The sequence below is a fragment of the Tenebrio molitor genome, chromosome 5, assembly GCF_963966145.1.
Source record: "Tenebrio molitor chromosome 5, icTenMoli1.1, whole genome shotgun sequence".
Lineage (NCBI taxonomy): Eukaryota > Metazoa > Arthropoda > Insecta > Coleoptera > Tenebrionidae > Tenebrio > Tenebrio molitor.
Window position 1 is genome coordinate 20,408,871 of NC_091050.1, and position 12,043 is coordinate 20,420,913.

General features: G+C 34.7%; 1 long non-coding RNA gene across 1 annotated transcript; it reads left to right on the top strand.

Moving 5' to 3' along the window:
* Window positions 1-5,779: 5,779 nt before the first annotated feature.
* LOC138131342 (uncharacterized) lies at window positions 5,780-9,570 on the top strand. Its single transcript, XR_011159767.1, has 3 exons — window positions 5,780-9,185; window positions 9,289-9,376; window positions 9,434-9,570. It is a non-coding gene; the product is annotated as an uncharacterized lncRNA (long non-coding RNA).
* Window positions 9,571-12,043: the final 2,473 nt, after the last annotated feature.

Sequence of the window (12,043 nt, forward strand, 5' to 3'; positions counted from 1 at the left end):
TGCTATGGCAACCAACTTTGGTTTTTTAAATAGCACCCATACATTTTTTGTGTGATTTTTAAACAAGCGTATCTTTCTGTATTCATAAATACAGTCTTGCCATTATGGGGAAAAAGAATAAAATTAAAAAAAAAAAACGTGATAAAATTAACTTACTAAGTAATAAAATGCAATATCAAGAATGTTGACAATTTTTGTTGTACGTCATGCATGATAAGAAACCAAACAATTTTTATATTAAACATTTTTTCATAAATTTTCAAATTAAAAAGTTACAGCGATTATTTGATACTTTTGTTCCACTCGCAGAATGGCGTATATTTTTTATCTTGGTGAGTGGTCGATGCGATCAAGCAAGCCATGGGTAGCTTTGTAAGTTTTAACTTTTTCCACCAAATTTGTGTACTTATCGTGTAAATCAAATACTAACTGTCATCGCTGTCATTCAGATTCAGAATCTTCGTCAAGCATTCATGTCCAAATCTCACAGTCTTATGTCGCGAAATGTAAATATATAAGCCGTACACATCGATTCTTAAATTTAACCGTTCCCGATATGAAAATTATCGGCGTCGGTCGTCGGTCAATCCGACCGAACATTATTCCCGTCCCGTGCCGGGCAATATTGCAAAGAAGTTTGGGTGTGAGAAATTAACCGGATTCTTAAACCATAAACCTGACCAAATTTGACCGGAAAGTGTGTGGCCGGTCTAGAACATTTTGAAATTCCCAAGCAAGTTGTTAGAATTTTAGAAAACGATGCGATATGAAGATGACACGTTTGAGGTTATGTCTTGGTGCATGTGAATCATGAGCAATTTAACCAGGAAAATAATAAATGGAAAGACTTTGCGGCGTCTCTGTAAGTACTATTCCGGACACGGAATCTTGGCCAAAATTTTTTAGACATTAGTGTCATTAATAAATGACAGTTATTAAAAATCACTTTGAAGTTTTTCTTGTGACATCAAAAAAGCAGGGAAATGGCATTATCGAGTCAAAGGTTGAGTTATATTCAATAAAGGCCAGTTCACACATATTTGTCAGTTACCTAAATGTCAGTTGAGGCCAAGATTCCGTGTCCGGAATAGAATAGAATACAGTTGGGAGCACGGAATTTCGCACACCAATTTCTATGTCATTTAAAAAAAACTATCTAGTCTAAGCTTTATTGTCATTATAATCAATCATGACATATGTGATCATGACTGACGTTTCACCTAAACTGTTACGAAAATGCCGCCAGTATCTGATTTTAATAAAATTAAGATAATAACTGTCCAATGTTGCGAAATTCCGTGCTCGCCACTGTACATTATTGTAATATTTGAATATTTTTCAATTTCCATTGGAACTTTCAAAAATCCCTAAATTCAACTTGACGGCTGAAAATTCCCCAAAGACCACTCACCAAGATATGGAGGGGGAGTATATTTTTTTATTTTACCAATTATCATCCAGGTCCATCTGTGAAAAACCATTTTGAGCTATCTATTAGAAATGAGGAACTTTGACCTCTTGTTCAATCATTTTAATAATTTTTTGACACTAATTTCCATGATTTTCATTGGATTTTTAAAGTACCCAAATGCCCTGGCTCAGAAATAAAAATCTATTTCAGGGTGTCGAAAACCGAGAGATTTGGATAAGATTTTTGGCTCTATTTCGGTCGTTTTTAAATGATTTTTGCATGTGCCAATTGGTTTGGTCCAGAAATGAAAAGCATATTGCGGTGTTTAAAAATAAGAAATTTTGTCAAGTTCTTTGTTGTTTTTAAGATAACTTTGCTTGATTGTGGATAATTTTTAACGGTTTTTTTCGTGTGCCCAATTTCTGGTGGTCTATAGATATTTGGGTATTTTTGGAAGGCATAAAAATTTATAATTTTTGAAGAATTTTCGGCTCTTTTCGGTTGTTTCATACACTTTTCTTTGGTCGTTTTCCAATGATGTCTGCATGTGCCAATTGATCTGGTCCAGAAATAAAAATCCATTTAGGGGTCTTTAAAAACAAGCAAATGTGTAATATTTTTTGGGGTGCTTTTAATGTAACTTTGTTTGAATTACGGTGTTTTTTCACCATTTTTTCGTGTGCCAAATGCCTTGGTCCAGAAATAAAAATCTATTTTAGGGTGTTTAAAAACGGGGTAGTTTTGGGTGATTTTCCCCGGATTTGTCACGGTTATCCTGGGACACTAGTTCGCGGCGGGTCTACCGTTGGTGTTGCTTATGCCGACAGTGTTCGAGTGACAAAATCTCTCTCTTCCCCAAGGCCCAAGTCGACTCGTCATTTGCCCTCTCCAACCGTGGTACGATGGTTTTAATGCGGTCGTACATTAGACCTCGTAACAGTACCCACTTAGAGTAAAGTACTTTTAAACGATGCACCACAAACAATCTTCGAAAGCCTAAATAGACTAATAGTTCATAAAATCCAAATCGGTACTTATATCAAGCTAATCTCTTCAGTCGTAGTGAATTTTGAAACATTTGTCATTAAATAATGATGTATAAATTAGTGCGAAAGCTTGTTGGCAAATACAATTTCGTCCTTGAAATGGTGTGTCCTCAAGATTTAATTACTTTCCCAAAATGGCAGCAATGGCAACAATTTTGTACAGAAATAACGATCTTTGTCATCATTAAAAGACAAACCACCAATGGAAGCTGAATGAGTACTATTGCGATCAAAAAATTTTGGACACTAATGTCATCGTGCTGTCATACATTCTAAAACGACCCTTATGTATTAATAACCTCAATTTTGATTGTGTGAATTTTGAAAATGTGAATGTCAGATTTACCGAGAAAATATTCAAAAAGTTGTAAAAATCAGACAAATGGAATAGAACGAGGTTTTAATTAATAAAAAATATAAAACAAATTCGCAAATGTACTCGCATATTAAAAAAATTATATTTTAAACCAGTGTCAAATTGACAACAATTTCATCTTTCATGTGACAGTTTCAATAAAGCATGATTTAGAGTAATTTTTTTTAATGTGACAGAAGTTTGATGTCCAAAATTTTATGATCGTAATAGTACCCCGCACAATAGTACACTTGCGGCCAAATAAAACTGGGCAGCAATTTTTTCTATAGTAAATCGGGATTAAATCACCTGAAAATCATCTCCTAGGAGATAACATAAAAACTATCATCCGTCACTGTTAAGTGATAGAAATGCCTCAATTATTGTCCATTTACTAAACTCCCGCCCTGTCAAAGTGTTTGCAAGTTGCCGCACTGTCTTTCAGAGACTAGTAATTTTTACGTTAACGTTGGTGCAAAAATTAGAAATTTCAAATTTGAAGTTAAGTGTGTGATAAATTCTGTTTCTTTCATTCAAAATATTACTTACACGAAGTGGCTGCACAAGAAGAAGATATGGAATGTAAAAGAATACTGTTAACGGCCAGAGAGAAGCAGAATATTGTTAATTATTGTTTGGAAAGAGGAGATTTAACCCCATTAATATAACCACACTTTTGTTGTTGACGTTCTTATAACTAGATTTTGTGTACAGGCAACTGAAAAGGTATGTCACCATAGGTACACTCCAAAGAAAATTCAAAATTTTGACACTGACACTGCGGGAGTTTAATAAACGGATAGTAAGTATTGCTCACAAAAGCAGTATTGTAATACTGTTAGAAGAGAGCTGGACGGAAAGGTGGAATCAAAGACATTCGTTAGAAAGGTGGAAACTGGTCGATCAAAACTTTCTACAGAGGAAGAGGATATCAACTTGATACAGTTTTTGGAAAGTAATCCTTTAAAACGACATATGATGCAGTTTCCAGCATCTGTAAGAACAGCACGGCGACGTATAATACGGTGCGATCAATTAAAAAATAAATCGAGTCGGCGTGTTACCTATGGCAACCCATGCTATAGCATAGGCTCCAAAGCGAACTCGATTTATTTTTTAAATGATCGCTCGGTATATTATACCATTCACGATGTTTTGGCATAAGGGGAGGCCATGGAAAAAGTGCATTTAAGTTGGCAGTAAAGCTGTCTGTTGAATGAGGTTATGTTTTTCTAAGTTTGAGGTTATAAACTGCGTCATTGTCTAGTGCATTGTTGTCAGTTTTACTAGTTTGCAATAGAACAATACTCACACATTTTTAATCCAATTTAACAAAACAGGAAACTGACTTGAACAGACTACACAATAGTAGGGACCGGGACCGAAAGACGAAGTGGCTCCTGTTAATTTATGCATCACTTAGATAACCCACCAGTGTTTTAACCAACCAGTTAGTAACTTCTCAATGAATTTTTCATTTTAACAAAAACATTCCTAGAACTAGATTATAGGTATAAAATCTTGTACCTACTTATTAAGCCTTACCTACTTTATTCGAATCTTTCTGCAAAATATTTACACACCCATCGTCCATGACAAAAAAGAACAAATAAACTATTCAACTTCCATAATTTCATTAGAAAATTCTGAATCATCATTATCTGCATCAAAATCCCAATCAAATTCCGAGTCAGATTCTCCTAATGAAATTATTAAAGGAAGAACGTTTTCAAATAAAAGATTTCCCATTAATTTTGCGAAATAAGTTCTTCACAATATCTACAAAATTCACAACTTTATCGCGAAGTTATAAGTTACAAAACCCCTGTGCCATTTCAATTGGATCGTTGTTTCTTCCTTCACTATCCGTGCTACATATTTATCTTGTACTCACCTACGATTCAATTTATACACAAAAAAGAACTTGATTTCATTGTAACTTACTGAAAATATGTTCTGCAGTCTAATACAAAGACCATCTATACGTTTTAAAGTCGTTTAATTATGAATTTATGATTACGGTAAATTCGGCAACATGTTACGTTCATTTTGATGGGTCCGCATGTCAGGCATTTTAGTGACAGCAGAGATGACAGAAATCAAACATGTATCCAACGTTAAAAAATGAAATCATAGCCTCCCCTTATGCCAAAACATCGTGAATGGTATACAGAGTGGTCCCGATATAACCTGCCAGAAGAAATCCAGTAATAGGTGACGATGAGTAGAAGTCATACACAAAAATGTTTCTAATAAAAGTCTTTTCGTTTTCGAAATAAAAATAATTGAAAATTTGGTCAAAATTTGCTGTACGCTAATGAGTTATTACGGTTTTAAAAAGGTAATTCTGGTTACTTGGTTGCAATTTCTTTAGCAACGGTACCTGTAACACCTGTGACATTTGTCACGTTTAATTTTAAATTTGAGAATCCTTCACAAAGTTATGAAATTCACAAAACAAGAATACGCCGATTTGCATTTACTCTATGGCGAAACACGTGGTAATTCAAGACAGGCAAGGCGATCATACGGCGAGCGTTTTCCTAAAGGAGTCCTTCCGTCCCATTGTACTTTTGTGGAACTACATCTGCATTTATGTGAGGTTGGTTCTGAGTGATTTAACCCCTCTGGATTTTAATTTTTGGGGCCACACGAAAGATTTGGTATACGAAGTTGAAATAAATACAAAAGGCCAACTCCAGAAACGCGTAACAGACGCCGCGAACCAGATTCGTAAAATCCCAGAAATGCTGAATTCTGTTTAGGAAAATTGGTACCGGCGTACTCAAATGTGCTTAAATGCCAACACAGAACATTTATTATAAAATAATTTTTCTAGTCAAGTTTACCTTTCATTAGTTAGCAGATATTCTCAGTTAGAGTTGAAAGTACGAATATGTAAAGTGTAAATAAATTTATTCAATACATTATATTAGATATTTAACCACAATTAAGACGATACTCTTCCACAATTTTGCACACACTACCTCTACATTTATTTACACATTGAGGAACACTACCTTATTTGTTACTCATTCATCTCAGTCCACAAAATCAGCTTTTGTACCTAAATAAGCTGGTGAATTAACGCACACAGTGTACAGCGTTTTCAATAAATGTCATTAATTTGATTTAGTTTGTCAGATTTGAGATTTGTCATAAACGATTCAGGTACCTATGTTGCTTAGTTACTGTCATCCTTACAAACACCAACAATTAATTCCTGAGTAGGTACGTATTTTTGTGGTCAGCAGCATCGAATGGGTGTGGATAGGGGTTAATTTATCCCCATTATTTTGGACCTAATGAAAAGGGTTTTTTTGGACTTGTTAGATCCTTCTAATGACCCAGAATTTTTTTGGCAGGTTATATCAGGACCACCTGTATAAGGTACCAAATTTTTTCATTCATCGTTTATGTAGCAGGAAGGTTTATCAGAAAGATAAAAGTTGGGGTTGCCATTTAAAAAAATTGGTGATGGCGTCATTGCGCAAAAACCAATGACGTCATTGAAACAAATTGCACGTCACAGAATGGATTTTTCAAAATAAAATCGACGTGCTTGAGCTATTTTCAGCTATAATATAACTAGTGGTATGATTATTATCATCGATGATTAATCATACCACGTGTTATATTCGATGAGACAATATAATGAATGAAATACAAAATTGTTCATTTATTTGTCAAACTGACAAATTTATTTCAATCAAAAATCGTAACGACGAAAGTAAATAAGATAATAATTTTTTTGTTTTTTATTATCGCTGTGATAGCCATGCAACTAAGGACTTTACGCGTTTTCATTGGATCATTCATGATCACGTGATACATGAATTATATTGTGTGCATTCAGCAGAAAAACCGCTCCGTAAATGTTGAGTAAATTTCTGTTGAACGCATGCGCTAACAGCCGCTACCACTCAACATGTTGGGAGCGGACGCCATTTTATGTAGCGTAAAAATTTTGTGCTACTTTGTAAACATGTTGAGCCGTTGAGCTATTTAGAGGTAAAAGAAAGAGAAATGGACGACCAGAACAGGGAAATTCAAAACACCACTGAGTACCACGTTTACCACGTTCAATAATGTCAAAATATTTAGGTTAAGATCAACTGACAACTGACAGTACAAAAATACAAAACAGCAGAGCACTGAGCTGCTACATTGTAGCGTAGCGGTAGCCAGGGGTAGGGCACTCTAATAGACGACCTTGAATCAAGTTTAATATTTTGCGGCAACTACAGATGGCGCTCAGATCAGAAAAAAACCAAAGCCAGTCGATTAATAAAGTACCGACACGATTTGACGTTTACATAAAAGGCAACCGTAACGATATTTTCGCTACAAGAGGCGCTGATATCGCTATTTTGACTGGCTTTGGTGAACATTTGTTCACCAAAGTCCATGGATTTATTAGTAATAATTAGTAATTTATTAGTAATAATTAGTAATTGATTGCTAATAAATCCATGCCAAAGCCAGACAAAATAGCGATATCAGCGCCTCTTGTAGCGAAAAAATCGTTACGGTTGCCTTTTATCTAAACGTCAAATCGTGTCGGTACTTTATTAATCGACTGGCTTTGAAAAAAACATAGATATATAAGGGGAAGATACAGCCATTCCATATAAACGTATTTCGTTGCTTGGGAAAACATATCAACGATTCCGGTACTATCCTCCATTTTTTTCTAGCACAGAATGTAATGTATTCTTGTCTTGTTTCCATACATCTGCACTTGAATAGAGAAGTACCTCGTATTCATCTAGTTGACTGATAATTGAGAAACGTCATCCTGACAAATTAATTGTGAATTATTTTTTGCTTTAAAGATGAAGACCTGTATTGTATGTTCCACTCCTTACAATTCTTCAGATAAAGAAATATCCTTTCATGGATATAAAGTCCATTCACGTTGGATTTTCTCTGCCAAATTGTTGTCACGTTGCAAGCCTGCGCCTCCTTTCCTAGTAAATTTTACATTATCGTGTTTTATTCGTGATAGAGCGATTTGACGTCTTTCATTTTGAATGTTAGTTTGACGTGTGAAATAAAGTCACAGATTTTTTAATAAAATTCTATTCCTGGGTGATTTTACCATGGCGAAAAGAAAAAAGGTTAATTTTAATATTGCGTTAACCTTCCACAACTGACGTAATGTGACGAAACCCGCAAGCTAATACGGACTCAAGAAAAAATAGCTTCAGTTCGAAAATTAATTAGTCAGAATCCTTTAATATTTAATGTATTGTATGTATTAACATGATTATAATCTATTTACGACCTTTATTGAGCAGTTTTAACAATACAACGTTATTTTAAAGGTAATGTGAACATCGAGAAAACTTAAATTAGAAAAAAATCATTAAAAATCAAAATACACCTTTCTTTTGTGGTATTTGTAACAATATATTCTTGAAACGTCACAACCACAATCAAAACGTATAAGTGTCTCTGAATAACTGAAATTTTATTGCCAAATTTGTTCCATCATTTAGATGCATTCCTTACTTCCATCGCTTCCAATGAAAGAAACTTCACACAATTTTCTATTGGGTTCATTTTCTATAACTTATTCTGGTTCCTCATCAGTCATCACTGTAGTCATTAAGGGTTTTTTCACTTAATCAACAGCGCAAGCAGAAAAATACAACACCAGTAGGTAGGAGTTAGGTACCTATTGTATGTTGCTAATCCTATCATACCGATTAAGAACTGACACTATTTTTAGTGCAAATGATAACAAAATGGATGTATTATTACCTACTGTTATCCTCTAAAAACAATATTTGAAAAATGACTTTCTTTGCTGACAGCGAATAACATAACCTCTACAGTCTACGAATGACTTGGTTACTTTATCAGCCCGTATTGGTGACATACACAGCTAAAGCATTTTTGAAGTAAAAATCACACCGCCATAATATTGAATTATTTGACCTTGACTAGGAAAATCCAACGTGAATGGACTTTACAATATACCTAACTCATGGAAAACGCTAGGAATAATATATTTGTTAATTACATGCGTGCGACTGAAATAGAAACAAAAGGTACGTCTTGTCCCCAGTACTTCACCTATTGCTGTATCTTCTCCTTATAAATCTATGGAAAAAAATTAAAAAATTTGCTACTACCAACACAATTTAGTAATTCCTACGGTTGGTCATCCTGGATAAATCCCCAATCGCATTCACTTTCCTAGTAATTCCCAGAAAAGTGTTGCGAGGCATGACGCAATTTAATGGAAAGTGGAAAAATTCATGTAGATTTTGTGTTTTTGTGTTCAATTTTTAAGTACTTTTGGACAATTTGTAAAAAAAATGAAGCCGTGTTGTGTACCCGGATGTGAAAATATTCCAAATCGCAGGTAGGCTGTAAAAATTAAATTTTTAAAATTTGATAATAATCAATCAATGTTTACGAAAAATCAAAATTTATATTTAATTATTTATATTATGTTTGTTTCTCAGGCGTTAAGGAATCTTCCAAGACAGAAGACTGCTTCAGTCACCTTCAGGAAGAATATAAATATGTATGTTACTCCTGAAAAAATAAAAGGTAGGTCTGTTTTTATGTTATAGTTCAAATACCTAATTGATACTTATTTTAATTTAGATGCGCTTCGAGCTTTACCTCCTACTATCATTGGGCATTCTCCTGAATCCTGGTCTGTGGAAGAGCCAGAAAAGACATATCCAGCGATCAAATTAATTTGTAATCGAGTTATCCATGAATCCGAAATCGTATGTCGTTTCTTGAACAAAAAACAAAGGTTAGATCTGGACATATCAATCTAAAAGACATACGGATTCAAATCCATGGATGACTCGATTACAAATTAATTTGATCGCTCTTTACTTACCACAGACCAAGATGGTGAGGACTTCTTTGTTTACCACTCCCACTCAAAGTAAGAGATGAATCCAATTATCTTTAAAAAAATATTGGAATTTGTATTTATTTTATTTTTTTACGAGTATTGTTTTACTATTGGGGACACGGAAAACTGGGCAGATGTGTCATTCATTGTCAACATTTCTAAACCATACCTTAGCTACTCATAACCAAGCTTAAGTTAATTTGACAGAAAATATCAATCATAATGACGGTAAAGGTGCATTTACATTGACACTTTTTGAAATGACAATAACAGACTGCCCAGGATTTCATGTCCCTCATTGTACAATATTGTTTATAAGGAAGCCTTTAAAACACGACGCGTAGCGGAGTGCTTTTAACGTCGGAAGTGCTTTAAAGACCCTTAAAACGTGTATTATACGCTATTTTTTATTATACTTGCACTACAATCTCAAAAATATAACAAAAAAAGTAAATTCAAATACCTTTTCCGAAGTAATCTGTGTCATTAATTGTTGAGATAGAAACGGTCAATTGTTGTTTCGTTCTCCTGTATATTTATTAAAAATTGTGTATAAATGTGTATAATAGGTATTTATTATTATTATTATTCAAAATGTAGGTGAATTTGAAAAAACGGGAAATGACATATGTATTTCGTAATGTAATTTGGGTTTTAAATATTTGTCAATTAATTGTCTACTCGACAGTACCTATCAAATAATTTTTAAACACTTTATGTCATTGAATTATTTATTTATATACTGACATACCGTCAAAATATTGTAATCTATTTCTAAAAAGCTATTTTCAAACTGACAAACATGAAAAGAAACGTGTCGGGTTTTTTTTGACATTTCCCGTTTTTTTTTTTTTAATTGAAATACATACAATTAAAACCAGACATCACTTTTGTGTTACGTCAAAATCCAAATGTGTAATTAATGCTTTTTTGACACTGACATTTAAATGATGGCTAGTTTTTTTTTTGCCGGCCTTTGTACGTACTATCACGATCATAAAATTTTGGACATCAAACTTCTGTCACATTTAAAAAAATTACTCTAAACCATGCTTTATTGAAATTGTCACATGAAAGATGAAATTGTTGTCAATTTGACACCGGTTTAAAATATAATTTTTTTAATATTTTCTCGGTAAATCTGACATTCACATTTTCAAAACTGACACAATTAAAATTGAGGTTATTAATACATAAGGGTCGTTTTAAAATGTATGACAGCACGATGACATTAGTGTCCAAAATTTTTTGAGGGCAATATATGTGTATATGTAGAAACGCCTTATGCATTCGCTTTGCTCGTATATCAATTTTTGTATTCTTACATGTTTTATAATAAATATTGTAACATTTTATTTGACCTTGTTTTGAATTATCACCCTAAAAATTTTTTTGGAAGCAGTGCATAGTACAGGATTCAATTTTGCCGCCTTAGCACGATTACAGGCCTCCAATCAACTTTTTACCGACTCTTCGTAAAACTTTTTTGCGGCAACTATAGATGGCGCCGAAACTTGTTATCCGTTGAATCTGAGAGAGTGGCCAATCTATTCTCTTCTTTATCTAGGGCGGTAGCGCTTTTTCTGCTGAATGCACCCATGTCTTAAAAACATCACATAACGCTATTATGAATTTTGTTCCAAACGTTATGTTCACACTGTATGTTAGCTGATCCGTCAGTGTCAAGCCGTCAACAACCGGCAGTTACAGCTTGACCAGAACAGTTTGGCGCCTGAGATGCGCCGACCAGGAAACGAGCGAGTGTCTGTAAGACAAGGATGTGGCTACGGTTGTAGGTGCGGTACACTCAACGAAGCAAATCTGCTCAAAACAGCCCGGACATGCTGTTCACTTGAAGCTTGAAGCGCTGATTTTAGCCCGATTGTACACGATCTGAACACTTCCAGACACAACAAACAAGTGCGCTCCGCTAGTGGGCGGGACTTCAGTCCACTGCGTCACTAGCCAAGCTGTTCTGGTCGACCTGTACTCCAGTTGTATAATTTAAAAATTAAATTCAGTATTACCAACTCAAACAGTCCTTCTTGATCACTCCGCATATTCGAATTTCACAAGTCACTTGGTAGGTACTATTACGACCCAAAAGGCGGGCCGGCCACAAAACACATTTCTGGTGTCCTGATTGGAGTACGGAAGAGAGAAAGAGACGCCAAAGTTCAAAGACAGCACAACATTTATTGGGTCCTGAATTTACAGGGGCGGCCTGCCCGGTTCCTGAACATCGCAGGGTGCGATTTTGCAAGTACTGGTCACTCCTGGTTCGGGCTTGGATTGACTTCGCGTGGTTCAGTGAAGCCGAAAGTGGCTCGAGGGTGGACAGTATC